The sequence below is a fragment of the Phyllobates terribilis genome, unplaced genomic scaffold (genome assembly GCF_046119375.1).
Source record: "Phyllobates terribilis strain yellow unplaced genomic scaffold, ASM4611937v1 Scaffold_2__4_contigs__length_985480577, whole genome shotgun sequence".
Classification (NCBI taxonomy): domain Eukaryota; kingdom Metazoa; phylum Chordata; class Amphibia; order Anura; family Dendrobatidae; genus Phyllobates; species Phyllobates terribilis.
In genome coordinates, this window is record NW_027362762.1 from 885,250,527 (window position 1) to 885,268,490 (window position 17,964).

The window sequence follows — 17,964 nt, forward strand, 5'->3', positions numbered from 1 at the left end:
GTTAGATACAGAGCACAGGCTAGCTAGAAAGTAGTTATACAATGAAGTCCAGCAAAGCCAGAAGGGCGGAGCAGGATTAAATAGGCCAACAAGGTCATGTGACCAGCAAAGGAAAAACCTAAGAGCAAGGTTCTAAAAGTACCCCCCCTTCTAAGAGGATCCTCCGGATCCCCTAGGACCAGGCTTATCAGGAAATCTCCTGTGAAACGCTGTGATAAGTCTGGACGCGGAAACATCATCTGACCTCACCCAAGAGTTATCCTCGGGTCCGAAACCTTTCCAGGCCACAAGATACTGCAAACTACCTCTATACCGTCTAGAGTTAAGGATGCGAGAAATTTCATATTCCCCGTCCTCCACCACCGGAGGAACAGAGGCAGAGGCATCACCATCCGACACAACAGCTTTTTTTAACAGAGAGACATGAAATACCGGATTAATTCTCCAGGAGGTAGGAACCTCCAACCTAACAGCAGATTGGTTGACAACCTGAAGCACCTTAAAGGGCCCTACAAACTTGGGACCCAATTTCTTAGAAGGAATCCTCAACCGCAGATTCCTAGAGGACAACCAAACCATGTCACCAACAGCGAACAAAACCTCCTGTCGTTTCTTATCAAAGTAGTCTTTAGATTTTCTGTTGGCCTCCTGAAGATTACCACGCACATCCGTCCAAACTCTCTCCAAATCACCGGAAAAATTCTCCTCCTCAGGCACGGCAGATCCCAACTTGGAGAACGACCCAAACGACGGATGTCTCCCAGAACAACAAAAAAAAAGGCGAACAACCAGCAGAAGAAGATGTATGATTGTTCAGAGCAAATTCAGCAAGTGGCAGAAACTCAGACCACCCCTCTTGATTGTCTGCCACAAAACAACGCAAGAACTGCTCAACATCCTGGTTTTTCCTTTCTGTCTGGCCATTAGATTCAGGATGATATCCGGACGAGAACGACAAATGAACTCCCAACCTGTCACAAAAGGCACGCCAAAAACGAGCCACGAACTGAGGACCCCTATCAGAAACAATGTCAGTAGGAACGCCATGAAGTCTGACAATTTCCTTGACAAAGGCCTTAGCGAGAGTTTTAGCGCAGGGCAGTTTGACGAAGGGAACCAAGTGACACATCTTGCTAAATCGGTCCACGACCACCCAGATGACAGTAAAACCCTCAGAGGGGGGAAGGTCAGTTATAAAGTCCATAGCCAAATGTGTCCAAGGAGCACTGGGAACCTCCAAAGGACAAAGCAACCCCGCAGCAGGAGTATGTGAGGACTTAGATCTAGCACATATAGTACATTGACGCACCCACTTAATGACTTCCTTCTGCCATCCAGGCCACCAAAAACTGCGACCCACCAGTCTCTTGGTCTCAGAGATTCCGGGATGACCTGCTAACCGAGATTCGTGACACTCAACAAACAAATCTCTCCTAAAGATCCCAGGCACAAACAACCTCCCATGAGGAGTGTTAGATGGGGCATTCTCCTGTGCTTTAAGAATCTCATCTTCCAAAACGGAGTCCAAAGCAGCTATCACAACACCTTCTTGTAAAATGTTCTCCTCTTTCTCAGCACCGACTATGGGAGAAAAACTGCGAGACAAGGCATCCGCCTTAACATTCTTAGTACCAGGGATGTAAGTAACGGAGAAATTAAACCGCGAGAAAAACAGTGCCCACCTAGCCTGACGGGCATTCAGGCGCTTGGCAGCATCAAGATATATCAGATTTTTATGATCCGTAAGAACCTGAACGGGAAATTCCGCACCTTCCAAGAAGTGGCGCCAGTGTTCAAATGCGAGTTTAATAGCCAATAATTCCCGATTACCAATATCGTAATTCAGTTCAGTCTCCGAAAAATTTTTTGAAAAAAAGGCACAGGGATGTAATCCATCCCCGTTATCCTGAGACAATACTGCGCCAACCCCCACAGAGGAAGCATCAACCTCAACCAAAAACGGCTTAGTCACATCAGGCTGCATAAGGATGGGAGCAGAGGTGAACCTCTCCTTGAGATACACAAAAGCTTCAATGGCCTCAGAAGACCACTGAACCGCATCAGCACCTTTCCTGGTGAGATCGGTCAGAGGTTTGACAATACTAGAAAAAATTTTTATGAATTTTCTGTAATAATTGCGAAACCTAAAAACCTCTTTATCGATTTCAAACCAATAGGCCTAGGCCATTCCTGTACAGCTTGAACTTTAACCGGGTCCATCTCAAAACCCTCGCTGGAGATAATGTAACCCAAAAAACTAATTCTCTGTACAGCGAACTCACATTTCTCCAGCTTAGCAAAAAGCGAATTGTCCATTAATAACTGTAATACCTCACGTACGCTCCGCCAATGAGACTCCAGATCCGGCGAATAAATCAAAATGTCATCCAAATACACAACCACATTTTTGCCGATCAAAGGTCTAAGGATGTCATTGATAAGATTCTGGAAAAATGCAGGAGCATTAGTAAGACCAAAAGGCATAACCAGATTCTCAAAATGACCCACAGGAGTGTTAAAAGCAGTCTTCCATTCGTCACCCTCCTTCATGCGCAACAGATTGTATGCCCCCTTAAGGTCAATTTTAGAGAACCACTTGGCCCCCATTAACTGGTTAAACAGATCAGGAATCAATGGCAGTGGGTAAGGATTGCGTACAGTAATTTTGTTAATCTCACGAAAATCCAGACAAGGACGTAAACCGCCGTCCTTTTTTTTTACAAAAAAAAATCCAACAGCCACAGGAGACTTAGAGGGCCTAATGTGACCGGCGGCCAAACTTGTCTGTATGTATTCCTCCAAAGCCTTCCTCTCAGGAATAGTAAGGTTAAATAAACGACTTTTAGGAAGAGTCGCTCCAGGGACAAATTCAATAGAACAATCATAGTCTCTATGGGGAGGCAAAACCTGCGATTCCTTCTCAGAAAAAACTCTCCAAAAATCCTGAATAGGAACAGGCAATTCTCCCCTATCCAAAGCTGCAATACGCCCGTTACAACACTTGTCATAACATTTATGGCTCCAGGATTTAATTTCACTGGTAGACCAATCCAGTACAGGATTGTGAAATTTTAACCAGGGCAATCCCAATATTACTGGAGAAGGTAAGTTATTCAAAACTACCAAATCCAATTTCTCATGGTGAACACCATTAATAGTGAGAGGAAATTCACAGACCTTGAGAGTAATATTCTTCAAAGGGGAACCATCCACAGAAACCACAGCAATGGGGGATGATAAATGTTCGGGTTTTAAATTGAGTCTTTCCAAGAATCCCCCATCAATTACATTCAGAGTAGACCCACAATCAACAAACACCCGAAATTCCATTAATTTTTCCTGAGCAATCGTGGAAGCAGCTAAAAATACACCCTTGGAATTTAAACAGGCAATACGGGCATGACTGACCATTTTTTTTTCTTTCTTCATACGAAGCTCACAGCCTTTAATCAAATGACCAGATTTTCCGCAATAGAAACACAAGCCTTCAGAAAATCTACGGTCTTTTTCTTGAGAGCGAGGTGCCACCGATCCAATCTCCATCGGTTCACCACTGTTAGTACACACATTCTCATAACCAGAAACTGACATAGCAGAGGATTTGCTCTCATTAACCCTAGCACGCAGTCTCCTATCCACCCGTATAGCTAATTGCATAGCCTGTTGCAAATCTTCAGGTGTAGGATAAGCAATTAGCAGGTCTTTAACCCTTTCATTAAGCCCAGCAAGAAATAGACTTTTCAGAGCAGAATCGTTCCACCCTGTTTGAGTAGACCAACGACGGAAATGAGTACAATATTTTTCCACATTACCTGATCCCTGTTTCAAACGTCTCAACTCAGTCTCAGCTGATGCGACACGGTCAGGATCATCATATAATAGTCCCAAAGCAGAAAAAAAACTATCCACTGATCTGAAGCATGTATCACTAGGTTGCAAAGAAAAGGCCCACTCCTGAGGCTCTTTGCGCAAAAGTGACATTATGAACCCTATGCGCTGGGATTCATCCCCAGAGGACTTGGGTCTCAAACGAAAATACAATAAGCAAGCATTTTTAAATGAAAAAAATTCTCGGTGTTCACCAAAAAATAAATCCGGCAAACATACCTTAGGCTCCAAGAAATGTGCTCCAGGACAGTTACTCACGTGCTGACGGAGCTCGGCCACCTCCAGAGAGAGTCCCTGCAGGCGATGAGCCAAATCCTGAACCGACACCATGATGGAACAGAAAAATCTTTCCTTAGAGAATTTGCAGGCTGGACTTACTGTTATGTTCTGCTACCAGAGCTAAGGAAAGAGAGGAGATCTGTCCCTACGATAGAACTCAGCTGAATCCCTACGATGTAACAGGGAACCTGATCCTGCGATCAGACCTGCTAAAGTCCTAAGCTAGTCTGTACGGAGACCTATAGATGTGGGGAAGGAATCCCTACAAGTACTAAGGACTGGGAGGAAAATGGGACACCTCCTAACAGAAATAGTAGCAGACAGACGAACAAACAAAATATATAGAACATAGAGGTCCGTAGACCAAGCAAACTAACAGAGTTAGATACAGAGCACAGGCTAGCTAGAAAGTAGTTATACAATGAAGTCCAGCAAAGCCAGAAGGGAGGAGCAGGATTAAATAGGCCAACAAGGTCATGTGACCAGCAAAGGAAAAAACCTAAGAGCAAGGTTCTAACATCAGGTCCTCTGGCCATAGAAGCCCGGGGGCTCAGTCACAAGCAAGGGACCAGCACTTCCGTCGTGGAGCGGAGGCTAACAGAAGGCCCCAAGTCACCAGCCATACGGGTGAGCACTACACGGTACACTCAGGGACGTGGGCTACTTCTACCCGCTTACAGCAAGGTAGCCAGGAAGAGTGCAGACAGACGGGGAGGCCTACAACTCCACCTGGCCAGGGGAACTCCTGCTTGCTCACAGACTGACCAGGCCTCTTATGCTAGCCAGTACTCCCAGGAGGGTCTACCTTATAATCATCAGTAAAGACCCTGAACTGCACTGCAAAGACTCTGAGTCGTTCCTGCTGCGCTCGTGCACCATCACCCCCATCATCCACACTCACTGCCCTGAGGCTATACTCCTCCCGAGGGGAGGTATCCCATTCTATGCTGCGCACACAACACTAGCCTCAGCGGTCTGCCTCGCAGCGGTGGTACTCCCTGACCGCAATCCACGGGTGGCGCAGTCGGACAATTAACCTCAAAACCTAAGAAAGACTGCCACTGGTTTGACCAGCCTGAGCCACGGGACTGGGTCACCGCCACGGAGACTACAGACCCCAGAGACCCGGCACCGGGTATCCCACACACGTGTACACACGGCCCAGGGGGCGTGTCACATGCAGTACAGCATATTACAAACATAAGTCCCATTATTGGGGAGTGGGTGTCCCATAGTATTTGCTTATGCCTTGCAAGCAAAAGCTGCCAAAAATTAGGACGGAGCAACTTGCAATGCCCCTTACAAGAGCCATGCAGTACAGCATATTACAAACATAAGTCCCATTATTGGGGAGTGGGTCTCCCATAGTATTTGCTTATGCTTTCCCAGCAAAAGCTGCCAAAAATTAGGACGGAGCAACTTGCAATGCCCCTTACAAGAGCCATGCAGTACAGCATATTACAAACATAAGTCCCATTATTGGGGAGTGGGTGTCCCATGGTATTTGCTTATGCTTTCCCAGCAAAAGCTGCCAAAAATTTGGACGGAGGAACTTGCAATGCTGGCACCCTGGTGGTATAGTGGTGGTGGAGGCTGAGGATAAGGAGAAGAAGATTAAACAACCGAAACGAGGAAGTGTATACCTCTGTGTGGGTGTGAAGCGGTGCATGTGAATACACCTCCCGAAATAACACAGTGGATTTGACTTTATGTTACTCTGCTGTCATTTGGTGGTGATGAGAAGTCTGGCCCAATCCAGCCCTTGTTCATTTTGATAAGGGTCAGCTTGTCAGCATTGTCAGTTGACAGGCGAGTGCGCTTATCAGTTATAATTCCCCCAGCGGCACTAAAAACACGCTCCGATAACACGCTAGCGGCAGGGCAGGCCAGGACCTCCAAGGCGTACAGAGCGAGTTCATTCCAAGTGTCCAGCTTGGATACCCAATAATTAAAAGGCACAGAGGAATCACGGAGGACGCTGGTACGATCGGCAAGGTACTCCCTCACCATCTTTTGAAACTTTCCACTCCTTGTGAGAGTACCCCGCGCCTCAGGGCCTGTAAGTAGTGTTGAGCCACCCCCGTAGTGTTCGAGTTCGGTTCGGTTCGTCGAACACCCGTGTGTTCGCCGAACTGTTCGTCAAACTGTTCGACGAACACCTTCGAACACCGTTAAAACCAATGGCAGGCAAACAAAAACACATAGAAACACATAGAAAACACCTTAAAAGGTGTCCAAAAGCTGACAAACTCTCAGAAGACATAACTAACACATGGAAAAGTGACAAGTACATATAGTCATGCGAAAATAAAAGAGGTGGAGGAGTAAAAGGAGGGGGAGACACAGATATAGGCATGTCATGCCCTTCTAAAATCCAAAAAGTGAGAAGCCGACACGGCCAGTCCGCTCCTGCCCGTGCCACCTCCGTGTCACCGGGTTTGTGCCAGAGCCGCGGTGAACCCTGATGGCCAGACCCCCTCTCCCAATACTGGTGCCTGTCCGCTGGTGGGTCGAGCGAGCCCCCCTGTGGTGGAGGCAGCTCTAAGCTTTTTAATTTAAATTGTCTCTCTAATTTGAATGAATACACTTTAAATCCATTTACAAGGATCTATTGGAGGGCAAGTCTCATGCCAGCAGCCGCGTAATTCCAGCTCCAGTAGCGTCCACTAAAGCTGCTGCAGTTAAAAAGCTTTTATAAGGATCGAGCTCGGCTGTCCACCGCAAGGCATCCTACTGCCAGTCCCAGCCCCTATGCCTTGGGGTGCCTCCTGATGCTCTTCACTGAGTATCCCGTGGTCCCGAAGCATTTCCTTTGAAAAAATGAAGTGTCCAAACTACAGGTGGTGTAGCTTGCTTAACAGCCGGGATAATCCGCTGACTAGCAGACCCTGCTACTAGGCACAAATTATTTCCTGGGCTAGATGCAGTTAAAAATTTGTAATTAGATACTCTCGTTGGATGCTGAGAAAGCATTCCATAGAGTCTCCTGGCACGCCATATATGATTCTCTTAAAAAGCTTGGGGTAGGGGTCTAGGGGACCCTTTTATAGCCAAAATCACGGCCCTGTATCGCAATACGTCACCTAGGCTGAAGATAAATGGAACTGTAGCACCCTGAGGGCTCGGTTGCTACAGAGGTATTGCACCTCACCCAGAGGTGTGATATCTCACTCTCAGGTAAGGATGTAGTGTGGATCAGGACCCGACACCTGCATGCATTACACCACATTGCCGTGGGGCAGGGCGACCAATATGCCCCTGAGATGGGCACGACAGTCCCTGTCCCTGGCTGGAGTGGGGGGAGGGAACACTGAGGAAGGGGAACCCTGTAGTGCAGGAGCAGGGAGGAAGCAGTTCCTGGGTGCATTGGGAAGGGAGTATAAAAGGTGGGCACCATCTTAGTTCAGTGCAGAGAAGTCTGAGCAGAAGTGGCAGGGAGCAGGGGCTCTGCATGAGCTCTGCTCCGGAGGCGGGCCTAGTAACAGAGGCCCAGGCCTGGAAGAGGGAGAAGGAAGGAAGAGGAGCGGAGAAGGCTCCAGGAACGAGGAACGAAGGGATCTCAGGGGTGCGGACGGGCGAGTCGCCACCGCACGCCAGAATCCACCTGCGTGGAGGGGTCAGGCCAAAGGGGGAGACCGGTCCCCGAAACTAGTGGAGGCAGGAAACGACCCTCAGCTAGAAACAGGAGGCTGTGACATTTTATGTGGCGCAGCCTCTCGCTACACCCGCTAGGAAGGCACCACATAGGGTCAGGGAAACTGGCGCCAAGTTTACCAAGAGGAGGCCCGAGGCAGCCGGACAGAAGGGTTGGTAAGAAAGGCCAGACAAAGGACACACAAAGGGGGTCCTGTGAAGCGCTCCAAAGTTATCTGGGAGTTGTCTGAGCCCCTCACCTGGTGAGCACAGTACGACGTGGGCAGCCGTTACCTGCAGACGTGGTCTGGATAATAAGAACTGTGAGTAAAGGCCCTGGACTGCATCACTGACTCCGTGTCATTACTGCTGCTGCCCTGCACCATCACCCCCATCCTCCGCATACACTGCCCTGAGGCTATACTCCTCCCGTGGGGAGTTATGCTACGCTCTGCTGCACCCACAACACCAGCCTCAGCGGTCTGCCCTGGAGCGGCGGTTCACTCTGACCGCAATCCACGGGTGGCGTAGTCGGACATTTAAACATCAAAACCACATAAATAGTTCCGCCACTGGTTTGACCGCCCTGAGCCACGGAACCGGGTTGCCGCCACGGAGACTACAACCACCAGCATCCACCAAAAAGGGTCCGGCTCCGGGTGTCCCAAGGCCCAGGGGGCGTGTCAGAACATTTTCATCACCTTTCACAATCACCAATGGGACAAGGCAGGGATGTTCTCTGTCCCCTCTCTTATACATCCTAGTGACGGAGCACCTGCTCTCATCAATTCGCCATAACCCCAATATTAGGTGGATTGAGGTGGGAGGCACCGAGTACAAGTGCTCTCTATTTGCTGATGATGTCCTAGTATATATCACTCAATCACATATATCCATCCATGCTGTTATGGCTGAAATAGATCACTTTGTTACATGGTCAAATTTTAAAATCAATGCAGCGAAGTCTGAGGCCCTCAATGTCTCCCTCCCCAAATCCATATAGGATTCCATCCAGTCCAACTTTCCCTTTGCCTGGCCCTCACAGGGTATCAAATACTTAGGAATTCCTATTCATAGAGACCTCTCCCATCTATGTTATCTTAATTTTGGGCCCTTTATTGAACAACTCCATACAGACCACGGTTGGCAAGTTAGAACTGTAAGATTCACTACGTGAACCACTGGTGTTTTGTGGAAAAGCACATGTACACTGTGTTCCAAATTATTATGCAAAAAGTGTTTAGGAGTGATAAGGGAAGAATTTGTTTGTTTGTCAGTTAAACTCATTGATGGTGATGTGTGTCAGGGCTCTTTATATCACTGTAAGCAATTGCAGACACCAGTGCTAATTAGTTTGTCAGGTGTGTCCAATGAAAGGCAAGACTACTTAAGAAGGCTCTCTCACATTATTCAGCAGCCTACATTTTCTGCCAAAATGGGAAAGAAAAAGGATGTGTCGGCTGCTGAGAAGCAACAAATTGTGGAGTGTTTAGGTCAAGGCATGACTAAAATCAACATTGTGCGATGATCAGGATGAAGTGTCTTGGCAATCAAGAAGTATGTAGCTGATTCACAGTACACACGTGTGCGTGCTGATAAGGGCAAATTGAGGACTCTTTCCTACAGGCAATTACGTCAGGTTGAAAGAGCAGCGGCAAAAAAGCCTTGTCATAGCAGCAGAAAAGTTTTTGAAGCTGCTTGTGCCTCCAACGTCCCCCGAACAACAAGATGCAGGGTCCTTCAGAGGTTTGCAGCTGTGCATACGCCATCCTGTCGACCTCCTCTATCCACTTCACACAAGCAGAAACGGCTCCAGTGGGCCAAACATTACATGAAGACTGATTTCAAAACTGTTTTGTTCACGGATGAGTGCCGTGCAGCGCTCGATGGTCCAGATGGATGGAGTGGAGGATGGCTGGTTGATGGACACCCCACGCAAACACGGCTACAGCGCCAACAAGGAGGAGGTGGAGTAATGTTTTGGGCTGGAATCATGGGGAGAGAGATTGTCGGCCCTTTTAGGATCCCTGAAGGCGCTAAAGATGAATTCCATAATGTATGTGGATTTTCTCAAACAGCACTTCCTGCCATGGTTCAAGAAGAAGAACCGTGTATTTCACAGCAAGATCATTTTTCTGCATGATAATGCACCATCTCATGCTGCACATAAAACATCTGCATCTCTGGCTGATATGGGCATAAAAGGGGACAAACTTATGGTGTGACCCCCATGCTCCCCTGACCTCTACCCCATTCAGAACCTTTGGAGCATCATTAAAAGGAGTGTCTATGATGGCGGGAGGCAGTTCACATCTAAGCAACAGCTCTGGGAGGGTATTCTGTCCTCATGCAAAACAATTGAAGCAGAAAAAATCCAAAACCTGACAAATTCAATGGACGAGAGAGTTCAGAAGCTCCTTTCGAACAAGGGGTCCTATGTGAAAATGTAACATCACCTAGAATAAAGTTTTGAGTTGAAAACTGTTTGATTTCAGTTTCTAACAACCTGCTAATGCTTATAATTTCAAAAATGACCATTTTTTTGGTCTTTATTAAAATGAAAAGGTTGATCGAAAAGTTTGGGGGATCTAAGAGTGTGGCAACCCAGTAGTCATGATTACTTCGAATTCTGACAATATGAGGGTCATGCTGCAGGTAGTGCAGCAAGAAGGCACTTATGTGTCTTGCGCATCTCGGAGCCCCAAAATTATTTTCCGGGCTAGATGCAGCTAAAAATTATTTTTAATTTTAAATCTGGTGGAGCTTATTATAGATGGCCTAATAGGATCAGTGCTGCACACTGCTACAAAGCCCAAATTATTTTCCAGTCAAGATACAGATAAACATGATTAGTAATTTGAAAGCTTAAAACGGTTGGTAGGGTGATTTTAAACAATCATCAAGCTTTTACTCTCCCCAGGATGACACAGGGGTAGAAAAGTCGTTTCGGATCCATGATTTGTTCATCTTTATGAACGTGAGTCTGTCTACATTATCAGTGGAGAGCCGCGTGCGCTTATCTGTCAGCACACCACCAGCAGCGCTGAACACACGTTCAGACAGAACGCTGGCTGCGGGGCATGACAAGATCTCCAAGGCGTAAGTGGCTAGCTCCGGCCATTTATCCAGATTGGAAGCCCAAAAAGAGCAAGGGTCCAGTGACACAGTCGTGGCTTCAATGTTTACTTGGAGATACTCCTGTACCATCGTCTCTAGGCGTTGACTATGTGTCAGACTTCTTGTCTCCTGTGGCCTTGCAAAGGATGGGCTAAAAAAGTGGTGAAATGATTCCGCAAAATTGATGTTACCACCAGATACTGTGGTTCTGTTACGGTTTGAGTGCTGAACACTTGACGGTCCCACGGTTGGCAAGTTGGAACTGTGAGATTCACTACGTGCACCACTGGTATTTTGTGGAAAAGCACATGTAAGATTCTGCAACAGTCTCTGCTGATACTCCTGCATGCGTGCATCCCTTTCTATGGCAGGAATAATTTCTGCAAATTTACTTTTGTACCGGGGATCTAACAGTGTGGCAACCCAGTAGTCAGGATTATTTCTAATTCTCACAATTCGAGGGTCATGTTGCAGGTAGTGCAGCAAGAAGGCACTCATGTGTGTTGCGCATCCAGGAGCACCAAGTCCCTGTTGTGTTGGTGGCGAGGTAACAATCATGCTTCCTTCCTCTGTCCTCTACCCCCAACCTCGCACAACAGAAATGTGATCAAGGTCTCCCTCATCTGATGAGTCTTCCATCAGTTCGTCCTCCACTTCTTCCTGGGCTCCTGCACCTTCCTCACTAGTTTGGCTGCTACCATGCGCCCTGGTAAAACCATCTCCCCCACCCTCACATGCCTGCCGCCTTGGTGCTGCCGACCGTCTGGACCTTGCAGATGTTAGCCCTTCCGCATACAACTCCTCCTCCTCTACTTCCTCCACCTCCTCTTGTGCCACCACCTGACTCCGAATTCTGTTTAACATGTGCTCCAGCATGTAAATCACCGGAATAGTCATGCTGATAATGGCATCGTCAGCACTAAACATCTTCGTCGCCATTTCAAAACTGTGCAGAAGAGTGCATAGGTCCCTGATCTGAGACCACTCCTCCAGCGTGATTTGCCCCACCTCTGAATCTCGTTGGCCCAGGCTATACGTCAGAACGTATTGCACCAGGGCTTGTCGGTGCTGCCACGGTCGCTGCAACATGTGCAGAGTTGAATTCCACCGGGTAGGCACATCGCATTTTAGCCGGTGAAGTGGCAGGCCCAACGACTTCTGTAGAGATGTAAGTCGCTGAGCTGCGGGATGCGAACGGCGGAAGTGAGCACACAGCGACCGTGCCCTCTGCAGAAGGCCATCTAGTCTGGGATAGTGGGCTAAAAATTGCTGGACAACCAGGTTCAACACGTGAGCCATACAAGGCACGTGTGTGACATTGCCCCGGCGAAGGGCCGCACCCAGGTTTGCAGCATTGTCGCACACGGCCTTCCCTGGTTTCAGGTCCAGTGGAGACAACCATTCATGAAATTGGTTCTCCAGAGCTGACCACAACTCCTCAGCTGTGTGACTCACATTTCCCAGACATTTCAATGTAAAAACCGCCTGATGACGTTGAGCCCTACTGCCAGCATAGTAAGGAGGTGTGCAGGATCCCTTCTGCGCAGTTAGAAAGCTTGTGGCATGACCAGACAGGCTTTGGGTGCAGGTGGAAGACCGAGAGGAGGTTGAGGAGGCAGAAGCAGTGGAGGAACTTTGACATAAAGAGGATTGACGCACAACTCGTGGGGACGGCAAGACTTGGACAGCAGCCCCTTGTCCTGCTGTCACCATAGTTACCCAGTGCCCAGTCAGCGACATGTAACGCCCCTGTCCATGCCTACTCGTCCAAGTGTCTGTGGTGAAATGCACCCTGTCACACACAGAGTTTCTCAAAGAAGCGGTGATGTTGTGTGCGACATGCTGGTGGAGCGCAGGCACACCTTTCTTTGAAAAGTAGTGCCGACTGGGCATCTGGTACTGGGGCACTGCGACGGACATAAGGTCTCGAAAATCCTCTGTGTCCACCAGGCGGAAAGGCAGCATTTCTGTAGCCAAGAGCTTGCAGATGGTGAAATTCAACCTCTTAGCTTTCTCATGGCTAGGAGGAAATGGTCTTTTACTTGTCCACATCTAAGGGACCGAGGGCTGGCTATTGTGCTTAGACGGGGTTGATAAGGGTGTCCCCGGCAAACTGCCGGTCTGTGAGGAAGATGCAGGCGGACATGTTAGGTTGCCTTGATCCAAAGGTGGTGCTATCGATGTCGGACAGCGCTCAACACCAGCTGCTGTTACCACCTCCAAAGAAAATGATGACCTGCCAATCACGCTGGCTGTTGCGGGTAAAGAGGTGGCAGGTCTGCGCCCCAAAACAGGTGTGACTGCTGTCCCCCCAGTCACAGAGGATGAAGAGGCCGCGGATGCACAAGATATGGCAGACGGTGGTTGGCCCGGCCGGCTAGGCCGCATTGTAGCACACTGAGCTTCCCACTGCAACTTATGCTTCATGTCCATGTGCCGGTTCATGCATGAAGTACTCAAACTATGTATTTTTTGGCCTCTACTTAGCTTTTGCTGACAAATGTTACAGATAACACGAGTTGGGTCATCTTTATCGATCTGAAAAAATGCCCAGGCTATGCAAGGCTTAGCACCCATGCGACCTGAAGAGCCACCACGACTTGTGGTGAGAGGCAGAGTTGTGTTTGAGGATGCAGTTGTTGACGTGCTTCCAGTACTACGTCTCTGTCCAGAAAGGCGCAACCTGACCTCGTCGTCACTAGCATCTTCCTCCACCTCCTCTGCTGACCTCATCTCTTGGCTGACTGTGGGTTGACAGTAAGTGGGATCTCCAACCTCATCATCATCACCCTGTGTGTTATCACACCCGTCGTCCTCAGAGCCAACCTGTTCCTGCCCTGACAAAAAACTAAAGTTGTCGCTCCAATCAGGTATTTGAGTCTTACGATCGTCTTCCTCATTGTCTCCACCAACAGGAGTTACAGTTTGGGAATGAGGGTCTACATTATGGTCAGAACCTTCTGCGTCTGGTCCTGGATCCGACTCATAAAGATTCTGGGCATCAGTGCAGATCATTTCCTCGTCTGGATTCACAGAAGCGCTGGAGTCGACCTCTGATTCCCAGGCTATAGTATGAGTAAACAGCTCTGCAGACTCAACCATCTGTTCTACCTCATACTCAGACGGGCAGCTGGAGATTTGGGAGCTGTGAGGAAGCAAGTGCGATTTGGGTGACACCTTTGAGGACTGGAGTATTTGTGATGTTGAAGTTGATGTGGAGGAGAGCCCACTTAAAGGAGCACTTGATATCCGTTGAAGCACCTGCTGTTTTTGTGCCTCATCTGGAATTTGTAGCGATTGGCGTGGCCGTAAGAAAGGGATCTTATCACATTGTCCGCTAAAAGAAGTAGACATTTTAGTTTGGCTGGAAGATGGTCTTTCTTCTGCAGATGTTACTGTTGCTTTAACACCTACCCCACGGACACAACCTTTTTTCCCCTTCCCAACACGCCTATTCCCCTTTCCACCAGCAGCAGGCCTTTTTCCACTCATTTTGGTGGTTAACTAATTCACAACTCTGGAGTTGTTTGCACAAAAAAACAATGGATGGTAACCGAGCAGAGCTGAGTGGCCAAACTGTGGTATTAGGCCAAAACTATTGGCTGGGTTAGATGCAGAAAAAAATATATTCAGTTTGCAACCTGATGGAGGTCAGTATAGATGGACTAATACAACAAGTCCCACACACAGCTAGAAGCCCAAATATTTTTTCAGAGGTACTGTAGATGCAGATAAAAATTATTTTTAATTTGCAACCTGATGGAGGTCAGTATAGATGGACTAATACAACAAGTCCCACACACAGCTAGAAGCCCAAATATTTTTTCAGAGGTACTGTAGATGCAGATACAAATTATTTTTAATTTGCAACCTGATGGAGGTCAGTATAGATGGACTAATAGAGAAAGTCCGACACACTGCTAGAAGGCCAAATATTTTTTCAGAGCTAGATGCAGAAAAAAATTATATTCAGTTTGCAACCTGATGGAGGTCAGTATAGATGGATTAATAGAACAAGACCCACACACAGCTAGAAGCCCAAATATTTTTTCAGAGGTAGATGCAGAAAAAAATATATTCAGTTTGCAACCTGATGGAGGTCAGTATAGATGGACTAATACAACAAGTCCCACACACAGCTAGAAGCCCAATATTTTTTCAGAGGTACTGTAGATGCAGATAAAAATTAGTTTTAATTTGCAACCTGATGGAGGTCAGTATAGATGGACTAATAGAATGATGCTATGCCCAAAAGATTTTACTTCACTAGGTGCAGTAAAAAAATTGGTATTCTATACACAGGTGGTATATCTTGCAGCACAGATAGGCTACTCCACTGACTAACACACTCTGCAATATGCCAAAAAGGATTAGCTTTGCTAGATTCAGCCAAATGCTGTGAAAAAAACTTGCACAGCACTGGCACAGACCTGCCTGGCAAAAACTGATAGGAACTGATGTAACCTAGTCCTGAAAAGGACTCCAATTACAATTAGTCTTTACTCCCACAACCTATCTATTTAAGAGCACAGACCTCCCTGATAAAAGTCGTAGGAAATGCTGTAACCTAGTCCTTAAAAGGACTGCAATCACAACTATTCCCTACTCCCAAGCTATCTGTATATTTGTGCGAAAATTGGCTTGAAATTAACAAGGTATAGCGCACACAGCAACAGCGGTGCCGTCTAACACGCAGCTGCAGCAGTGAGAAAATGGTGGCGACGGGGAAAATGGCTTGGTCTTATAGGGCAAGGACATGTGACATTCACTGCCAATGACACATGCCCTTGCTTGTGTGAAAAAAAGCACTTCGCTCCGTGTGTGCGCTGCTGATAGGCTGACAGATTGCACCTCCCCACTGCAAATGCGGGAAAGAGAAAAAAAAATGGAGATCTTCATTGTTCCTGCAGAGATCCATCCCCTGCCCCTCCCCCCACCCCGCTGTACACTCAAACTGCGTATTAACATTAATTTTCATCATTACTGAGAAAAAATCCAGTTATGATTTTGGTGCACGAACAGTTATCGAACATAACCTCGAACAGCCGAATTTTTATCAAATTGTTCGTGTTCGCCGAACGGCTCGAACACCGCCCAAAACAGCTCGAATTTGAGATTGGCGAACAGTTCGAGTAGAACAACGCTCATCTCTACCTGTAAGCTGGGCGGGTGTCAGAAAACTGTCCCAGAACGTTGACAGTGTTCCCCTGCCTCTGCTGGATTGGAGTTGCATCTCTCTCGCCTGTACGCCTTGGTTGGGCAATGAACTGTGACCTCTGCCGCTAGCGTGTTCAGATGGGAATTTTTTTAAGAGTTCTGCCGCAAGGGCCTTCTGGTATTGCCCTATTTTTGTAGACCTCTCCACCTCAGGAATAAGAGAGTGAAAGTTCTCCTTGTAGCGGGGGTCTACAAGTGTCACCAACCAGTAATGACTGTCACCCAACATTTTGACAACGCGAGGGTCACGGTTAAGGCAGCGTAACATAAAGTCAGCCATGCGTGCCAGACTGGTAACGGGCAAGATTTCCGTGTCCTCACCAAGATGACGACTGACCATGCTCTCCTCCTCCTCCTCTTCCTCCTCCCCCCTGTCCTCAGGCCACCCACGCTGAACCGACGGTATGACACTTGTACAGGTACTACCGTCTACAACGCATGATAGCAGCTCCTGTTCTTCCTCCTCCTCCTCCTCCTCTCCCTCATTGTCCCCCAATGCACGTTGGGATGAGATGAGGCTGGGCTGTGTGTAATCGCCGCTACGGCTTCTTGATCCATCTCATCATACTCTGGCTGCAATGCCTCCTCTTTAATTCTCTGCAGAGAGCGTTGCAAAAGACAGACAAGTGGTGGGATGCTGACACTAATGATGGCGTCATCGCCACTCACCATCTTGGTGGCCTCCTCAAAGTTTGTCAGGATGGTACATATGTCAGACATCCAGGTCCACTCCTGAGGTCTTATGTGTGGAGTCTGACCTGAATATCGACGGCCTTGTTGCAGCTGGTACTCCACAACTGCTATCTTCTGCTCACAAATCCTTTGCAACATGTGGAGGGTAGAGTTCCAACGTGTGGGGACATCACACACCAGTCGGTGTGCCGGAAGCTGCAAACGCTGCTGCAACACAGCAAGGGCGGCGGAAGCTGTAGCCGACTTGCGAAAATGAGCTGACAGGCGGCGTACTTTCACAAGCAGATCTGGCAACTCGGGGTACGATTTAAGAAACCGCTGAACCACGAGGTTAAGCACATGAGCCAGGCATGGTACGTGTGTGATCTCACCTCGCCTCAGAGCCGCCACCAGGTTACGGCCATTGTCACACACGACCATGCCGGGATGTAGGTTCAGCGGTCTCAGCCACAGATCTGCCTGCTCTTTCACAGCTGTCCACAACTCACAAGCAGTGTGAGGTTTATCACCTAAGCTTATGAGTTTCAGCACAGCCTGTTGCCACTTGGCGGAGGCAGTACTGCAATGCTTCCAGCTTGTAACTGATGTGGTGATATCTGAGATGGAGGCTGAACATGAGGAGGAGGAGGAGGATGCGCAGGAGCTGTACACTGTGGGGGCAACTCTGACTGACATAGGGCCCGCAATCCTCGGTGTGGGGAGGATGTGTTCCGTCCCAAGGTCCGACTGGGTCCCAGCTTCCACTATGTTCACCCAGTGTGCCGTCAGAGAGATGTACCGTCCCTGGTCACAAGCACTTGTCCACGTGTCCGTTGTCAGGTGGACTCTCCCAGTAACTGCGTTGTTGAGGGCACGGCAGATGCTTTGGGACACGTGCTTGTGTAGTGCGGGGATGGCACACCGGGCAAAATAGTGTCGGCTGGGGACCGAGTACCGAGGGACGGCCACCGCCATAAGTTTGCGGAAGGATTCCGTCTCCACCAGCCTAAAAGGTAGCATTTCCAATGCAAGCAGTCGTGAAATGTGCGAATTTAGGACTGTGGCCTGTGGGGCGTTAGCTGCGAATTTCTGCTTTCGTTCAAAGGTCTGGGATATGGACAATTGAACGCTGCGGTGGGACGTGGACGTGGATGCTGT